The sequence below is a fragment of the Melanerpes formicivorus genome, unplaced genomic scaffold, assembly GCF_026170545.1.
Source record: "Melanerpes formicivorus ecotype bairdi unplaced genomic scaffold, bMelFor1.0.p_v2 SCAF_99, whole genome shotgun sequence".
NCBI lineage: Eukaryota > Metazoa > Chordata > Aves > Piciformes > Picidae > Melanerpes > Melanerpes formicivorus.
The window spans coordinates 1,929,625-1,948,922 of record NW_027142451.1 but is presented as its reverse complement, the minus strand read 5'-3'; the positions used below and the strand labels follow the sequence as shown (position 1 = coordinate 1,948,922).

Genomic DNA, 19,298 nt, shown 5'->3' with positions numbered 1-19,298 from the left:
AGTGTCATTCTTTTGCACCTCTCAGAGGTAAGAGAGAATCTGTCTGGCCTCAAAGCAGGACAGCTTCTAATCAATAGAGAGAGTTCAATGTTGGTTTGATTTGAGCTGGAAACAGCTCGAGGCAGTAACTATTTTACCTCCAAGGAGTAAATAAAAACACTGGCACACAATTTGAGGGGAAATAGAAATACTATTTACAAAAGTAAAGAGAAGTCCAAAAGGTACTAAGGGAACAGCCTAGGGATCCACAATCAGAATCAGCCTCAGCCCAGCTCTCCAGAAGCTCACCAGGCCTCAACCAGACTTCAAACAGCCAAAACCTGCCCCCCACACTAAGCCTCGGTAGGCCCAGAGTAGGCCTTACTGCTTCCTCAAGCTGAGCCCACTAGGCCTTGACTAGGCCTCAGTGTCCCCCCTCAGGCTGGGTGCAAGAGGCCCCAGCTGTGCAGCAAGCAAACAGCTTGGCCAGCGAGGCTGCACTGCCACACAGACCAAAGAGAGAGCAGCTGCCACACACCCAGAGCAGAGAGGAGAGAGAGAGAGAACTGGCTGTGAGCTCTGCTTATAGAAGCAGGATTATGGGATGGAATAACAATGTTCCTCCCACTGGGTTGGGCTGTCCCCTGGAGGAATTATCTCTATGGTCCTTAAGCTACAACAAGTGTGCAAACTAAGCACAGGTGAGAGAGAAAGGTTCTGGTACAGTTTGGTTGTCAGGAACTAAAGGTGAGTGAGAAAAACATCAAGGGTGTCCTGAAGTTTCCTCTCCTTCCCTGATCAGATCCCTGCTGCCAGGAGGTACTCACCCTGGCATGAGTGTGCTGGGTGATGGATTTGCCCTGTGGTTGGCAAGCCACCACACATGCCCACTCAGACAGGCACCACAGGTCTGGGAGGAACCATTCAAATGCCCTGGGATGGAGCAAAGCCTGACCACAGTGAAGAAGGCCAACTGCAGCTGGGCTGTGGCAGGAGGAGTGTGGCCATCCAGACACAGAAGTTGTCCTCCCCATAGACTCAGCACTGCTGTGGCCACATCTGGATGTTTAGTGTCTGGGTGTGGAGCTCTGCAGTCTGAAGGAGAAGCAAGGAACTGGGGAGGCTGCAGAGGATATCTTCCAGGATGGGGGATTGACATCTCTGTGGAGAGGCTGAGGGACCCAGGCAGCTTCAGTCTGCTGAATGGAGGCTCAGGGCACTGCCATAGCAGTGTGTACATGGCTGAAGGGTGGTTTCAGAGAGGATGGAGCTCTTCTGGGCAGTGGAAAGAGACCAAAACCTCCACACAGTGCAGCTTGGAAGGTTCAGAGTGGAGATGAGGCCAAAGAAATGTCCCTCAGAGGGCAGAGCTGCTATGCATGAGGCCATCCAGAGGTGTCAGGAAATGGCAGGGAGAACTGAGACAGCTCAGGGAAGGGATGGAAATGGCAGGAGGAGAGCTGGGTGGGGAAGCAAGATTGGTGTCAGCAGCCTGAAGGGAAAGAGCTGCAGGCATGGGACAGTGTAGGAGAGGCTGCAGTAGGGATGGCCATGGGCTCTGGCAAGGCTGAGAGGCCCAACAGGACCAAGGTCTCTGTCCCCTTGGCTCTGGCACTTGCCTCTGCCACCAAGGCCTGTGAGGAGAAACTTTGCTTTGAGGCTTTGAGGTCCTTCTATTCCAAGGGCAGTGATCAGGGCTTGGCCTTTCTGCTTCAGAGACCAAAGGCAAGTTTTTCTCCCCTGCACTTTGCCTTTGTCTCCCTGCAATCATGGCCTCTAACAAGGTGCTCTAACGAGTCCCTGGGGAGCCTTTGTCAGTAACAACCCTCAGTGAGGCCAATCAGTGCTTCAAGGTACTTTGGCATTTTCTTCTGACTTGGACTTCTTGAGAGGCTTCTTGGCAGTACCTTGGCAGAGTCTCCTGGCAGTACCTAAGGATCATGTAATCAGACCCAAATCCATGGGGCTCATTAAATACTGCTGAGCCACAACTTACCCTCTAATTATTGCCACGATTTCTGCAGCTCTCCAGTGGGAGAGGCTTTTATTGCACAAAGCATCTGATAAAATTAATTTTAAAGGCTACATTTTATTGCTTTTTAGTAAATCATATTAAAATCTGACAAAGTTACATCATGAGCTGCTCCTGCTGCCGTCTGCTCAATACAAGATGGAGAAATGCTGCCAGTAGAAAATTCTTTTCAGTCTCTGGAGTTTATTTCATCCTTGATTCTTCTTCTGGATGTCACAGAGTATCAAAGAATTTTCTCCACTGCTGACTGCTCACCCTCACTCCTTACTGCTCCCTGAGCAGTAGAGCCCTGAGCCACAGGTGAGGGACAGGATCCGCCTGGCCAGGGGCTGGGGTCAGGGCTTGGCCCTTTGGATCAGTGAACCCCCTCCAGGTTTACTCAGCAGCAGAGCCACCTTTAGCTGCTTGTCCTGACCTGTCAGCATTGCCTCAGTTCTCTGCTCTAACCAGAGCCTGGAGATGCTTCAGTGCCTCCAGTGGTGCTTCCCTTGCATCCACTGTCTCCTTCTGCTCTAACCAGACCCTGGGGACCCTTTCCCAGTATGCTTCACTGGGACCCATTAACAGTAGAAGAAGCTTCAGAGTTTGAATCTGACTTTGACTTCTGGAGAAGTTTCATCAGCTTCTCAGTCTCTGAGATTCATGGACTTGGTACCAAAGCCACCAGAGGGCTCCTTTAAATGCCTTGGGCTGGTTCTGTTGTGCTGAGCCAGGGCAGGCTCCTGGGCTGGAAGGTGCTGCTGGCAAGCAGGCAGTGCTGCAGAGAGACAGCTCTGGCCAGGAGCAGCTCCTCTGCACAGCACAGCAGGGCTGAGGACACTGCCAGAGGATCTCAGGGAGATGAGGAAGGTAGAGAGAGATTCAAGGTGGCCAGGACTTGGACGGTGACTGAGAGCTCACTGGAGGAGAAGTCACTGCAGTCACTGACATGTTGAGGCTGTGGGTGCAGGACACTGCAGCTGTAGCTCCTGGAGGCATCTCCATCTTGGCAGCTGATGCTCAGCTGAAGGCTCCTGGAGTGTGCACACAGAAGGATGACCAAAGACCCTCAATTCCATCCTGTGAACATCAGTGAGTAGAGCTGGGTAAGGAGAAGGCTTCACCCCCAGCCCCTCTGCCTTTCTCTCTTCCCTTCACTGTGTCTGCAGCACTGCAGGCCTGGCCCCTGCTTCTCCACCTCTCCATGGGTGTGGTGGTTTTAGGCTATGCCTTTAAAATTTAGTTACAGGTTTTGAGCAGAAAAGTAGAAACAAAAGTAAATAGATCACTATTGGGTGTAAAAAGGAAAAGAAAAGATTATTCTAAACAAATTAATTGGGTAAATATCTGGAATCAGAGGAGCTGTAACATAACAATTCTCTCTCTTCTCCTCTGATCTCAGCTGTTTTGCTTTGCTGGGGAGAGATCACCTGCTTTGTCTGGCCTTGGCTAAGTCTAACCCACTGCTTTTTTTCTCTCTCCACTCCTCCTTTCTCTCTTGGAACAGGGGGGTAGGGAAAGAGGAACAGCTTCCCTGCTCTCCGACCAGGGGGGTTTCATGTCGTTTGCTAATTGTTAACACCTGTCTGATACTGTCACTCCTGTATGTTTTGTACCTGTTCATTGCCTTCCATTGTAGAGTGTAGCTCTTGCTTGTCAATACAGCTTAATTTGCTTCTAACTGAGCTGCTCTGGCAAAGCTAATGCTGGGGGGAAATTTCAGCCCACCACAATGGGACTCTTGTCCTCTGGGCTTGGGCTGTTGGTCACTTTCTGTTCTGACACCAGAGGAATCTTCATGGCAATTCTGGGTCCCTGCTGCATTTGAATCTGTGATGAACATGGGTTGGTAGTGATGGGACTGAGCTGATCCATTTCTCATGCAGCTCAAGGAGGGAGCTTATGATGAGCCTGAGAGAAGTGTGCCCTAACGTGTCACTGCCTTTCCCTCCTTGGACAGGTCTCCATGGCCTGAAGCAGCAGATGGCCAACAGCAGCTCCATCACCCACTTCCTCCTCCTGCCATTCATAGGCACAGGGCAGCTGCAGCTCCTGCACTTCTGGCTCTTCCTGGCCATCTACCTGGCTGCCCTGCTGGGCAATGGCCTCATTGTCACCACCATAGCCTGGGACCACCACCTCCACACCCCCATGTACTTCTTCCTCATCAACCTTGCCCTCCTTGACCTGGGTGCCATCTCCACCACTGTCCCCAAATCCATGGACAATTCCCTGAGGGACACCAGGGACATCTCCTATGCAGGATGTGTTGCTCAGGTCTTTCTGGTTTCTTTTTTCATTTCAGCAGAGTATTTTCTCCTCACCACCATGTCCTACGATCGCTACGTTGCCATCTGCAGACCCCTGCACTATGAGACCCTCCTGGGCAGCAGAGTTTGTCTCCATCTGGCAGCAGCTGCCTGGGGCTGTGGGGGTCTCTATGCTCTGCTGTACACAGCCAATACATTTTCCCTGCCCCTCTGCCAGGGCAATATTGTGAAGCAGTTCTTCTGTGAAGTCCCCCAGATCCTCAAGCTCTCCTGCTCCACATCCTACCTCAGGGAACTTTGGCTTCTTGTGCTCAGTGTCTATGTAGGTTTCTTCTGTTTTGTGTTCATTGTGGTGTCCTATGTGCAGATCTTCAGGGCAGTGCTGAGGATCCCCTCTCAGCAGGGACGCCACAAAGCCTTTGCCACCTGCCTCCCTCACCTGGCTGTGGTCTCCCTGTTTCTCACCACTGGCTTCTTTGCCTACCTGAAGCCCTCTTCCATCTCCTCCCCATCCCTGGATCTGGTGGTGGCAGTTCTGTACTCAGTGCTGCCTCCAGCAGTGAACCCTCTCATCTACAGCCTGAGGAACCAGGAGCTGAAGGATGCCCTGAGCCAACGATCCCTGGATGCCTTCAGAAGCAATAAACTCTTTGTCTTCTCCTGCAGAGCAGTTCTGGTGTCACTCAGTGCAGGCCCAGCCTGGCTGCTCGAGTTCTGGCTGCTGCTGGGGCTGTTCCCCTTGTGAGAATGTTGTTCCCACACAAATGTCTTTCTTCAGACCATTTCTGGTTCAGTGTTGTCCTGTCTGGTGTAACCCAGAGGCTGCAGACATGAGGAGCTGTGCTCCCTGTATGTATTCAACACAATAAAGGACCCTGCAGGGAGTTGTTTCTCTGAGCTACTTCCTCCAAGGCTTCTGTGGAGCTGCAGGGCAGTGCCTGTGTGCAGAGGTGGAGGGGCAGAGTCCCATCACAGCAGCAGTGCCAGGGAGCCCCAGAGCTTGGGCTGTCCTCAGCTGCTCTTTCTTCCCTTCCACCCACTCCTGCTGAGCCTCTGTGCTGGGGTAAGTCCTGAGTGCTTTGGCAGCTTGGGCACTGTGCTGCTGTGTGGCAGTGCTGGGAATGCAGGCAGGGACAGGCCAGGGGCACTGCTGGCACAGAGTAGGGCTCCAGAGCAGCCCTGCCATTAGAGGAAGTAATTTCCTCATGCCTTGTGCCATGGATGTCCCCTGCCTCTGGCCTCACTCCTCTCCATCCCCCAGCAGCTGCTGTGCCCTTCAGAGGAGCTGAGGCTGTGAGCCACATCCTCATCACCTCCACCCTTGAGAGATTTCTGTGCACGACTTAGATCTTCTCTCTCTCTTCTCTTGCCAGACCATACAGTCCCAGGGCTCTCAGCCTCTCCTTGGCAGAGCTGCTCCAGTCCCCTCAGCATCCTCACAGTCCTTCAGCGGACTCTCTCCAGGAATTTCCTCTTGAACTGGCAAGCCCAGAACTGGACACAATCCTTCAGATGCGGTCTCACAAGGGCAGAGGAGAGGAGGAGGAGAACCTCCCTTGACCTTCTGTCCACTCCCTTCTTAATCCACCCCAGGAGACCATTGGCCTTCTTGGCTGCTTCCTGGGGAACTTGTTGCCCACCAGCACTCCCAGGGCCTTCTGCACAGAGCTGCTTTCCAGCAGCTCAGCTCTCACCCAGCGGCTGCAGGTGGTTAGTCCTCCCCAGGTGCAGGACTTTCCACCTGCTCTGCTTGAACACCGTGAGCTTCTCCTCTGCCCAGCTCTGCAGCCTCTCCAGGTGTCACTGCATGGCAGCACAGCCTGTCAGGGCTCAGCCACTCCTCCTAGGTTGTGTCACCAGCAAACCTGCTGAGGCTCCACTCTGCTCCTTCATCCAGCTCCTTGATGAAGATGCTGAACAGGACTGGAGCCAGCACTGACTCCTGGGGAACACCACTGGCCACAGCCTTCCAACTAGACCCTGCTCTGTTGGTCACAGCCCTCACATTCCCATCCTCCTGCTGGGCCCAGGGCCTGTGGCAGGGAACAGCCAGCACTGCTGAGCCTCTCTCCTGGAACACACCGTGGCAGAGTCTGGCACAGAGCTGACTGGGAAGGTTCACAGGTGTCATGGCCTCTGCAGGGGCAGCCTGTGCCAGCACAAGCTGAGCAGAGGCTCAAGGCCTTGGCTGTGATCAGAGCTGAGGGAGCTGGGCTTGTCCTGCCTGCAGAGCAGCAGCTGCTGGGGCAACGGGCAGCAGCAAGGCTCTGATCCCAGCAGAGGGGGGCAGGATCATGGCCATGGCACAAGACACAAGGACAAGAAGCAGCAGGCTGCAGCCAGAGGCTGAGGCTCCCTCTAGGGCAACACTTCTGCAGCATCAGGAGAGTCTCTCCCTGGAAGCTCTGGGCCAGGGCCTTTGTATTGACTCTGTCCCAGGACAGAGTGTGGACAGCCTGAGCCTCTCCCAGAAACAACCACATCCATCCCAGCACAAACTGGACACCCACACACCCTCCCAGCACAGTCTGGGTTCTGTTCCAATACCAGCTGGATCCCCTGGCCCCATTCCCATAGTCTGGGCCTTTTCCCAGCACAATCTTGATCCTTTTAGAATAGAATAGAATAGAATAGAATAGAATAGAATAGAATAGAATAGAATAGAATAGAATAGAATAGAATAGAATAGACCAGACCAGGTTGGAAGAGATCTCTTTTTTGTCCCCTTCTCCTTAAGGAGATTGGGATTCAGGCAGATGTGCAGTGGTAGAATAGAATAGAATAGACCAGGTTGGAAGAGACCTTCAAGATGATCGTGTCCAACCCATCAACCAATCCAACACCACCTAAACAACTAAACCATGGCACCAAGCACCCCATAAAGTCTCCTCCAGAGCACCTCCAATGATGGTGACTCCACCACCTCCCCAGGCAGCCCATTCCAATGGGCAGTCACTCTCTGTATAGAACTTCTTCCTAACATCCAACCTAAACCTCCCCTGGCACAGCCTGAGACTGTGTCCTCTTGTTCTGGTGCTGGCTGCCTGGGAGAAGAGACCAACCTCTGCCTGTCTACAACCTCCCTTCAGGTAGTTGTAGAGAGCAATAAGGTCACCCCTGAGTCTCCTCCTCTCCAGGCTAAGCAACCCCAGCTCCCTCAGCCTCTCCTCACAGGGCTGTGTTCCAAACCCCTCACCAACTTTGTTGCCCTTCTCTGGACACCTTCCAGCAACTCAACCTCCTTCCTAAACTGAGAGGCCCAGAACTGGACACAGGACTCAAGGTGTGGCCTAACCAGTGCAGTGTACAGGGGCAGAATGACCTCCCTGCTCCTGCTGGCCACACTTCCTGATGCCAGGAACAGCCATTGGGCCACACTGTTCCAGGATGCCATTGGCCCTCTTGGCTGCCTGGGCACCCTGCAGGCTCATGTTCAGACTACCATCAACCAGCACCCCCAGGTCCCTCTCTGCCTGGCCGCTCTCCAGCCACTCTGACCCCAGCCTGTAGCACTGCATGGGGTTGTTGTGGCCAATGTGCAGAACCTGGCACTTGGATGTGTTCAATCTCATGCCCTTGGCCTCTGCCCATCTGTCCAGCCTGTCGAGGTCCCTCTGCAGAGCCTCTCCACCCTCCAGCAGATCAACTCCTGCCCCCAGCTTGGTGTCATCTGCAAATTTACTGATTTACTCACCCAGAACATCAATGAAGATGTTAAAGAGGATGGGGCCCAGCACTGATCCTTGGGGCACACCACTGGTGCCTGGCTGCCAGCTGGCTGGGGCACCATTCACCACCACTCTCTGGGCTCAGCCCTCCAGCCAGTTCCTAACCCAGTGCAGTGTGCTCCTGTTCAATCTATTTTAAGCCCAGTACAGCCCTGGCTCCCTCTCAGCTCAAAGTGGATCCTCTGATCCCCTCCCAGTACTGATGTATACAAAGCAGATCCCCTGCAGACCCTGATGCCATCCCAGTTCAGACTGGGCTTCCTCCCTGTACAAACTCAATCTCTTTGAGCCCTCCCAGTTGTGCTGAAGGCACATTATGCCCAGATATTGAAACCTGTCCCAGCACGTGGACAAGTTCTCCCTCCTTTCATGAGGGGAACAAAGGCTGACATGGCACAGACCACTGCATACACGCATACATGGGATGCTGGTGCTGATGCCAAGCATGGCATAATTCTAGCTTCATGCCTCCCATAGGCTGCAGCTGGTGAGAGTGCCCATTGGCCACATCCAGCCTCCAGAAACCTATCAGTATTACCCCAGCTTGTAAATGCCCTCTTTTTACTTGGTTCTCTCTTCTTCCTCGAGCCTGAGCTCATGCCATAGCCTTGCTATTAAGCCTGCAGCCAGGCAGGGCCATTAAGCCTCAGCCCTGATAGTATCTCCAGAGGATGGACCAGGGCTGAGAGCCTGAGAAGCTGCAGTGTTGTATTGCCAGTCTCACTGGTGGGAAGAGCCCAACGTGCCTCCAAGAGGATCCCCGAGGGTAAGATCTGCCCAGTTGCTGGGGAAGGGACTTAGCCGAGTCCATCAGTGCAAACGTCTGCCTCAGCCTGAAGCAGCAGAGTGAGGAGCTGCACAGCCCTGTGTGTCAGCTCGGAAAGCAGGAGCAGTGCTTAGCTGCATGCCTGCGTGAGAATGCCATTTGCAGGAGAGAAGAGGAGCTTACACTTCTGCCTCTCTGTGCCCTGTGAACCCCAGAGGAATCCAGAGCACTGTTTATGCCCTGTGCTCCAAAGCCAGGACCACTCTGATAGGATCCTGCCCGCTCCTTCAAGCCAAGCAAAAGGGAAGTCGCCGTTCCATGCAGCTGCACTTCTTCCCTGGGGCCGCCCTCACCAGCCCTGAAGGTCATTGCCACGAGGGCCAACCCCATCCCAGGGCCAGCCCTACCGGCCCTGCCTGCTGGTCCTGTGAATGGAGCCTGCCTACCAGCTAGCCTATATTCCGTCCCCTCTCCACTGTCGTGGGAGGGAGAAGGTTGTCTCTACCATTGCAGTCCAGACCAGCCCAGGAGCCAGCCCCGGTGACAGCAGCCTGCCGGAACCTAACCTTGCTACAGACAAAGGACACAGTGAATTTTCCACTTGCTTCCCACTCACTGATGTTCAGTTCAAAGCACCTGTGTCTAGCAGCACATTTCCAGTCCAAGCTTCTGACACATTGTAATACCTCTGTATATAGTTAAGCAGATGCCAGTGTCTCGTCAACTCACCACCTGGTGGACAAGCGATGGAACTGCAGCCTGTGTTATATGAGTAGAAATTAATTCTGTAAATATTCCAATTGGGTACAAATTATAAATACTGAACCACTTCTGGGATGTATTTTACAATTGAGCACTAGAATATGGATATAAAATAGTGACTCATTGGTTATTGATAATTGTAATAATAAATATGACTATTTTATATAATCCATATTCAATATTCATAAATTAATAACCTCTTCATCACACCAAGACATTTAATCTCTTGTCCTGGACCTTAACATTTGGAAGGTGGAATGTCTAACCCACTCTTGGTGGACTCATAGGAAGGGAAGTTGTTGGGGTTTGGTTTAAGCAAGAGTAGTATCATAGTATCATAGTATCATAGTGTCATTCAGGGTTGGAAGGGACCACAAGGATCATCTAGTTCCAACCCCCCTGCCATGGGCAGGGACACCCCACACTAGATCAGGCTGGCCACAGCCTCATCCAGCCTGGTCTTAAACACCTCCAGGGATGGTGCCTCAACCACCTCCCTGGACAACCCATTCCAGGGTACATGGGAAATGACAGGTCCCTCCAGACAATGGCAAATATCACTTTTGCTTGTGTTTTGTCGCTCCCCTTTCTTGCCAAATCTGGAATAATAATTCTTGTCATTTAGGGTACAGAACATGGCAATCTTAAGTGGATATTTACAAATACCTGCTTAATGTCGCTGAAAACAGGGTACCTTCTGCTTTTCTGTGGCTATTAGGATTTCAAAGTCAAATTAAGTCTGAAACAAAGAAAAGAAAAAAAAGAGGAAAGATGCTCTACCTATTGCAACTGGTTTTGCTGTGCAAGTCATATTTAGTCTGGGAAAAGAATAAGAGGAAAATAACAATTATTTTGTGCTAATTTTTTTTTTCTACAACTGTTTCGGATAAAATATGCCAGCCTATGTGCTGCAGATTTAGCTTTACTGTGGATCCATCTTCCTTACCAAATGGACTATAATTTTCTGAACCAACCTTTCCACTTGAGGCTAATCCTTTTGGGAAGAGGTAATTTTCCTGTTTATCTTAATTGACATGTTCCCTAAATTTCAATCTCTGCAATAACTTGACCTTAATTATGAGGGCTCATTGATAAAATGAAGGTTACAAAGGCAAGCTCCATTTGTGGTTTTTTCCCTGTGTTTGTCACAATAAAAATTCTGAACCCTCTTCCTGTTCTTTATCTTCAATCATTTCTAAAAATAAGTGTAAAGAATGTTTATGGTGTGTGTTGGTGCTTGTTTAGATTTTAATAAATGATTACTGTATCTGACTTAGATGCTTCAGTGCAAATCTGTGTATTTCTAGGTCTCTCTCTTTCCATAAGAAAAGTATGCTTTTGATAGGTTTCTTCTGATTTTTTCCCCCTTTTTTTAAAAAAAAAAAAAAAAATTAGGTTTGAATTATTTTCCTTCATTCAAACCTGTATTACATAGAGTAATATATTGTTGAAAATTGAAAGTCTTCTAGCCCTGTCTGGACTTAGCAAACCCTGGTGTGTGAAGCAGAATAAAACCATCATGGGATAAAACCTACACTAATGAAATGGATAGCCAAGTTTTGTGCTTGGAAAGGATGACTTGTACACCTTGAACCTAAAACTGATGTTCAGATAGACTGGGTTCATCTTAAAATTTGAGATGCTGTGTCATATTCAATCAACATTTGCTTGAATAAAATTAGAAGTACGTGGGTTACTACAGACTTTAAGTTACAATAAACAGTAAACAATTCATGTATTAGAAATTCTTACAGTCACAGAGTGTTGTGCAGTCTTGCATATAGAAGAGGACTTCATGCTTCAGGCGTTTTTGTCCTATACAATCATGTTGTTAGAAATAGACTACAGTACTTTGGGAAAATCTAACACTGCTGTTATTATCAGTAACATTCACAGCTGGTTTGTAGGGGACATGAGTCCCAGGAACACCTGTGCAATTCAGGCCTTGAAGGATTCTCTGTTGATAATATAGCAATGGAGTAGTAGCTGTGGGGAAGTGTTGATTGCTTTGGTATGCTGAGGTCAAGCTGCCCCTGAGAAGAGGCAAGCAAGATAAGGAGGAGGCGAGATCTGGGAAAAAGAGCAATTAGACTGAGTAGAAAAAAATCCACAGAGTAGTGACAACAATGATGTAATCTTTTAGAGAGAAACCAATAGTATGTGTTAAATTAGAATAGAATTAACTATGCATAAGATAAGACTATAAATAATGAAGTGTGGAACAATAAAGTTGGATGATTTCTATCACTCATATTGAGTGCTGTCGTCCCTGTCTCCGTTCTTGTCAAGTGGCGCCTCGAACAGGGACCCGATTCTGGGGGTACTCTGAGCCATTTCAACGGGGACGACAGTGGAGACCGCACCCGGGGATTACGGGCGAGCCGACCGCGGAGGAAGGCTCAGGTGGGCCAGTCTTGGCAGGCCGAAATTGGCATACCAGTGGAAAACGTCGGCGGGCTGGGGTTGGTGGGCTGACAGCAGCTTGGGTGGGCTGGGATCGGCGGGCCTGAGGAAAGGATCGGCGGGCTAGACGTGGCGGGCCGAAATTGGCATGCCAGTGGAAAACGTCGTTGGGCTGGGGTTGGCGGGCCGACGGCAGCTTGGGCGGGCCGGGATCGGCGGCCTGAGGAAAGGAGCAGCGGACACTGGCGGGAAACGGAACGCGGCAGTGAAGTTTGCGGACGTCGGTGAATATGGACAAAGAGGTAGCGCCCTCCTTATTTCAATGCTTTCTAGAAAAGCGTAAGGCGGAGATATCGCCCAAAGTAATTCCTGGGCTTTTGGCCCATGGATCCACTTTAGGGCATTTCCCTAGCAGAGATAGTTATTTTGATGAAGCTTGTTGGAGAGAGTACGGGAACAAGTTGTGGGACTTGGTAATAGATGGTGATAAAACTGCTATAAAGCTGCAAAAGCCGTGGCGAGAATGCATAAACTGTATCCAAAAATATAAGTTAGAACAGCGAATGGCTGCTGCAGTTACAGCGAATTTGTCAGAACAGGATGCAGCGCCAGTTGTATCTGAATTACGACCGAATGATGTGTTTGAAAAGTATCGACCGGTCGACCGGGGCTGCCCCCGATACATCTTGCGGCGACCACACCGCCTTTGCCAGCCGCCACCACTGCTGTTTCACCTTAAGCAGAGAAAAAGCCGAAAAAGGACAGCGAAACCTGTGCCTCAGTGTGTTCGATCCCGTTCATCAACATCTTCCTCTGACATCGCCAGTGAGGGCTCGGATTCGGAAGATTCAAACAGCGCCGACTTTGCTTTATGGCCCCCCTTAGAGAACATGGAGTGCTTGGAGGCTTGCGGTTACGGCATTCTTACGCCCACACCCCTCCTGCGACCCCTGATGGCCCCCCGTGGGCACCGACAGCTCCGGCCGAGGCAGCACCGACAGCTCTGATGACACAGGCAGCACAGACCATAGCAGTGGCCCTGGTGGCACGCACCAGCGGCCCCCCCCCCCCCAGCGGCTCCAGCTGCACTATACCACACCCACCCCCCCACCCCCAGCGTTTTCTGGTACGGCTATTGTCGACCATGGCTCTGTTCTGATTTAAAGCAACAGTGCTAATTTCTTCATTTCTGATTGTAATGTCTTTCAGAGATTTGTTATTTAGAGTTTTGCGAAGTTTTCCTGGTAAGCATAATGAATGGTAAACATTTGGTATTTACAGGTACTTAGTACATAGTAATTGCAGTAAGGTGTATGTACTCAGCAATGAGTTCAAATTGTAAGATTTTCTTTTGGTTCAAACCTTCTTAGTTGTCTGCCTAGGCATTTCAAAGGAGCTCCATGTAATATAGTTAAGGTTTGTAGTAAATAGGTATTAATTTTAAGAAGTATTCCTTCACTAATGTGCAGAAGAATCAAGACTAAGAGGAAACAGCATTTCCCATGAAGTCGAACATCGATCACAATAACTGTTATGATAATCTGGGATCAAAAGCATCAATCAGAAGAATGTAGCACAGCACCATGTGAATTAGGACTGAATATTGTGGTTGGCTGATTGTTGTGTGATTAGAGAAAATGTTCATAGGGACTTATATGTTATCTCACCAGTTTGCTATAATTTTACACACCTAGAGGGAAAATCAAAACTCATAACACCACAACGTGCATTTTCATTTTGGGTTGAAAACATCAACAAACAAACAAATAAATAAATAAATAAAAAGGGGGGGGGGGAAGAGAGAATACCCCATAGCAGGAAAAAAAAAAAAAAGTTTTTTAATGGCACCAATAAGAGATCAGCATTACTAGGATGAGAAAAAACACATTATTATGGGTAATTTTATACTGGGCAAAGCAATGAAGCTCTTTTGCTCTTGCTGCTTGCCTGCAAGTTTTCTGTCTGTGAAGCTAGAGCCTGGCCAGATCTACCTTTACAGATTAAAGAAATCTTGCTACCATTAAACAGTTTATGATTTTTGACCATCCTAGAGAAAATAAAGATGCAACATAACCCTAAAGCAGATTGTAAAAGACAGTGCTAAGGATTGCATTTGTGTCTTAATCTCTGTGTGAAATGTGTTCAGGCATAATCAAGTCTTCTCTGTCAATAAGAAGAGTGAAATGCAAAGATCAGAACTATTAAGATCTAAGTTCTTCTTTACAATGTCTGTTATCTTTGACCATGTATTATGCCAGCTCTGTTAGAGCATTCTATCTAGTTCAACTTAAGCTTTGTGCCTTGTATAGGTAACATGGCCCAACATGACAGGCAATAATGAATTTTGTTTGAGCTTACAGACTGTGGGTGAACCTTTTCAGACGTGTCTGATAGGGATACCCAGATTTGATGTAAATATGTTTGGTAGTTATAGTAGTAATAGTTGTAGTAATGAGAGTGAAATGGCAAATTGTAGTGCATTATTGATTAAGGGACTGACTCAGCAGTTACCGTATGATTCTGAAGATCTGCGATTATTGGGCTCTCAGCAGGTTGGCAATGCATCGAGAAACTGGACTCGAACGTGTATTGTGGTTGGAGGTATGTTTAAAGGACAGCAAGGTTTTGAGCAAGTGTTAGAAAGTTGGGGGAAAGTGCCGGTTGGGATACAAAGCAGCTCTCAGGGATGGACTGATGTTTGTCCCAAAAGACCATATAACGTGTATGGTGACTATTATGGATGGAATGACAAAGCAACAATAAAAGGTCTCATCGTGCCAAAACTGTGGGGTGCATATGGAGCTTGAGATCTCAGTGCAGGGACTTCAACAATTAAGAACAAAAATATACCCCTTTTATGGAATAATCATATAGCAAAAGCATTGCTGACAGGTATATTTTTGACTTGTGGAGATCGTGCCTGGCAGGGAATTCCAGCTAACCCAGTGGGGGGTCCCTGTTATTTGGGATCTTTATCCATAATAGCACCTTCTCAGACTCAGTGGTTAAAACCTTTAAAGCAAATAAAACAACGGAAAAAATGCACAATTGAACAATTACCATCAAGCTGTAATGACCAAGTGGAATTATGGGGGTATGCAATGAGAGCCTTTGTAAGTATAATTGTGCCAGGTGCCGCTGCAGGAAAAGCCTTGAGTGCAGTAGAAAAATTAGCCTGTTGGTCAGTAAAAAATGCAAATGTTACCACTCAGGTGTTAGAAGGGTTATTGTTAGATCAAAAATCATTGAAGCACGCATTACTGCAAAATTGTGCTGCAATTGATTTTTTGCTGTTGGCTCAAGGGCATGGATGTGAAGATTTTGAAGGAATGTGTTGTTTTAACTTGTCGGATCATGGAGTGTCGATGCATGCTGAGATTAGGTGGCTAAAGAATCACACACATGCTGTTACAATTGTAAAAAGTCCCTTAGATGATTGGTTAAGATCAACGTTTGGGAATGTGTCACAGTGGGTTATACAATTGATAAAAGAAGTTTAAGGTTTTTAGGTATTATTGTACTAATTTTGATTATTGTTAAACTTGTTTGCAATTGTATTATGCAACGTGTTCAAAGGATAACCTCCAAGGCCTTACTTGCACAAAAGAAAAATGGGGGAATTGTTGGGGTTTGGTTTAAGCAAGAGGGGACATGAGTCCCAGGAACACCTGTGCAATTCAGGCCTTGAAGGATTCTCTGTTGATAGTATAGCAATGGAGTAGTAGCTGTGGGGAAGTGTTGATTGCTTTGGTATGCTGAGGTCAAGCTGCCCCTGAGAAGAGGCAAGCAAGATAAGGAGGAGGCGAGATCTGGGAAAAAGAGCAATTAGACTGAGTAGAAAAAAATCCACAGAGTAGTGACAACAATGATGTAATCTTTTAGAGAGAAACCAATAGTATGTGTTAAATTAGAATAGAATTAACTACGCATAAGATAAGACTATAAATAATGAAGTGTGGAACAATAAAGTTGTATGATTTCTATCACTCATATTGAGTGCTGCCGTCCCTGTCTCCGTTCTCGTCAGGAAGTGTCTCCCTCTCTCACCACCCAGTCCCCTGCAGTGGGGGAGTCCTACTGGGGTCTGAATTGAAAATAGCACACCTCACAGTACAGACTGGGCCTTTCCCATCCTCTCTACTCAGTTCCCTCCTCTAACACAGTGGAGCTGAACCCCTCCTGCACCTCAGCCCTTACAGCTCATCCCCTCCCAAACCCATCCCTGAGGGACTGTGTTCCCATTGCTCATCTTGGCCCCAGCCTTTACCCTTGGCATTGACACTTTGACGTTAACCCCAGGCCTGAACCTAGCCCGAACACAACCCTGCCCGTCAGAGATGGCCCTCACCTGAGCCCTACCCAGCACTCTCAGCAGGACATCTGAAGGAAGGAGACTCATTAACTTTTAGAAACTTTTGCACTCACTAGAGAAGCATTCAGCCATCAATAAAGGAACTACTGAGCTTGGTAGAGTGAAGGGACATAAGGCAGCAGACCACAGACACAGACATCAAAGAGAGAGATAAGGCTGAGTCTGGAAAACAGGATGGGGTCTCACACACCTGGGCCTCAGTAACAAGATCATAGTATCATAGTATCAGTCAGGGTTGGAAGGGACCACAAGGATCAGCTAGTTCCACCCCCCTGCCATGGGCAGGGACACCTCACACTAGATCAGGCTGGCCAGAGCCTCATCCAGGCTGGGCTTAAACACCCCCAAGGACAGGGCCTCAACCACCTCCCTGGACAACCCATTCCAGGGCTTCACCACTCTCATGGTGAAGAAATTCTTCCTCACCTCCGGCCTGAATCTCCCCACCTCCAGCTTCATTCCATTCCCCCTAGTCCTAGCACTACCTGATAGCCTGAGAAGTCCCTCCCCAGCCTTCTTGTAGCCCCCTTCAGATACTGGAAGGCCACAATTAGGTCACCTCAGAGCCTTCTTTTCTCCAGACTGAACAGCCCCATCTCCTTCAGTCTGTCCTCATAGCAGAGGTGCTCCAGCCCTCTGCTCATCCTTGTGGCCCTTCTCTGGACACCTTCCAGCCCCTCCACATCCCTCTTGTAATAGGGGCTCCAGAACTGGAGGCAGTACTCGAGGTGGGGTCTCACCAGAGATGAGTAGAGGGGGAGAATCACCTCCCTTGCCCTGCTGGCCACACTTCTCTTGATGCAGCCCAGGATCTGATTGGCTTTCTGGGCTGCAAGTGAACACTGAGAGCTCATGTTGAGCTTCTCGTCCACCAGCACCCCCAAGTCTCTCTCCTCAGGGCTGCTTTCCAGCCAGTCACTGCCCAGCCTGGATTTGTGCCTGGGATTGCCTCCACCCAGATGCAAGACCCTGCCCTTGGTCTTGTTGAACCTCATGAGGTTGGCTTGTGCCCACCTCTCCAGCCTGTCCAGGTCCCTCTGGATGGCCTCCCTTCCCTCCAGCCTGTCTGCTGCACCACACAGCTTGGTGTCATCAGCAAACTTGCTGAGGGTGCACTCAATGACACTGTCCATGGCACCCACAGAGATGTTGAACAAGACAGGTCCCAGGACTGATCCCTGAGGGACTCCACTTGTCCCTGGCCTCCACTGGGACATGGAGCCATTGACAGCCACTCTTTGGGTGCGGCCATCAAGCCAGTTCTGTATCCATCTAGTAGTCCACCCATCACACCCATGTGTCACCAGTTTGGAGACCAGCATGTGGTGTGGGACAGTGTCAAAGGCTTTGCTCAGGTCCAGATAAACGACATCAGTTGCTTGCCATCTATTAATGTTGTCGCCTGTTCATAGAAGGCCATTATTCCTGTTCCTTAACCAAGAAATACTGTAGGACACTGATGTTTCAAGGAGTCATTCCTTTCCATTTCTTTCTCAGAATGCTATCAATTGATTTTTTTATCTGTTTTTTTTGATTACAGCACATGTTCAGCCTAAAGCTCATTTTCAGTTCAGGCAGAAATGTTGGTTTTCCCAAACCCACCTATTCTTAAAATGTTCCTAAAATGAATTGGCTGCATTAGACAAGGTCATTTATTTTTCACTGCTCTCCTTTCTGTAGACAACTTTTCATTTGCTTTCTTCAGCTTTAGTATCTCCAAATAAAAAATTAAAAAACCAAGACTTCAACCATTACAGTCAACCTCCCCCTTGTGTGAATCATATCACAGCTGCCTACATTTTGTGATGTTAGAAAATTACAGTTCAGCTTTTTAGAGTGCTTTCTTTATGTGAAGACTCAGCCCAGCACACTCCCAGGTACTACGAAAGGCCACAGGATGTCAAATGGATAATCTGAACGTGCCAGATTCTTAGGATGTGGGATTATTTTACTTTCAAATCCACAAAACACATACCAAGTGCCTTGCTTACCCTCTCCTGAATCAGAGGGGGTCACACAGCCCCTGCTGACAGCACATTTCCTGAAAATTAGGCCTACACTGTGTGAGCTCTTCAATCTTTTTGTTATGCTTTGAAGTAGAACAGTATTGCACCTTCATTTGGGGATTTATGTGAGGAAGTACACAGCTACACCAGCATGGTCTAGGTCTGTCCCACATTTTAAGGCTAAAAGCAGGTTCTTTTGTGCACCAGTGTCTGAAAATCCAAGTGTGAAGCAGCAAATATTATCACTAAGAGCCCCAGCTTACTAGTGTAAATAGAGTGGTACTAAACACAGCCATGCACTCCCACCCATGATTGCACTGAGATACAGAGTCGCACAGAATAGTAGCTGCAGAAAAAAAGAAAAAAAAAAAAGGGGGTGGAGGGGTGAGGAAAGAGAGAGAGAGAGAAAAGCAGCAAACCCTTATTTTTCTCACAAACCAGTGCAGGGCTGGACCCAGAGGTAGGACACTAATCACCAAATACCATTTTGACATAGCAGGTTTTCAAAAATTACATTTTATACACTGCTGGTTTAAGTAGATGGAATAACCTGGAGTGCCTATGGATAAGAAATGGAATGCATCCCCATGGGCACATTGGAAGGAACAGCATCAGAATTACCTAAATATTCACTGAAACAGGGTTCCTTCTTGATAGGAATGCCCCTGTGAGATGTTACTTCTCCCCCTGGCTTTCGGCTTCTTTTCCCAGGAGCAGCACTACTTTTCCAAGTAGCCTTTTCACGTTCCAGTTGTTCAATTCTTTGTCTCTGCTCTCGTAGATTATGCTCTAGCTCCTTGACATTAATCTGTCAGGAAACAAAACCTTTTTTAAAATACACAGAACAAACAAAGTTCAACTGAATACAACTGGAAACATATTGCAGAATGGTTTGGAAGAGACCTCTGGGGTTCATCTAGTCCAACCCACTTGCTAAAGGAGAGTCACCCTGAACAGGCTGCACCTCACATGAAGTTTTTCTTCAGGTTCACATGGAACCT

General features: G+C 48.5%; 1 protein-coding gene across 1 annotated transcript in view; it reads right to left on the bottom strand.

The window, feature by feature from the left end:
• Positions 1–1,685: 1,685 nt before the first annotated feature.
• The window catches only part of LOC137455441 (zinc finger protein 271-like), a 48,584-nt gene continuing 30,971 nt past the window's right edge, over positions 1,686–19,298 (bottom strand). Inside the window, exons 3-4 of the transcript XR_010990827.1 lie at positions 18,919–19,105; positions 1,686–3,070 (exon numbers count right to left, since the gene is read on the bottom strand). The gene's annotated coding sequence lies outside the window, so the exon portion shown is untranslated. The remainder of the gene's footprint in view (positions 3,071–18,918; positions 19,106–19,298) is intronic.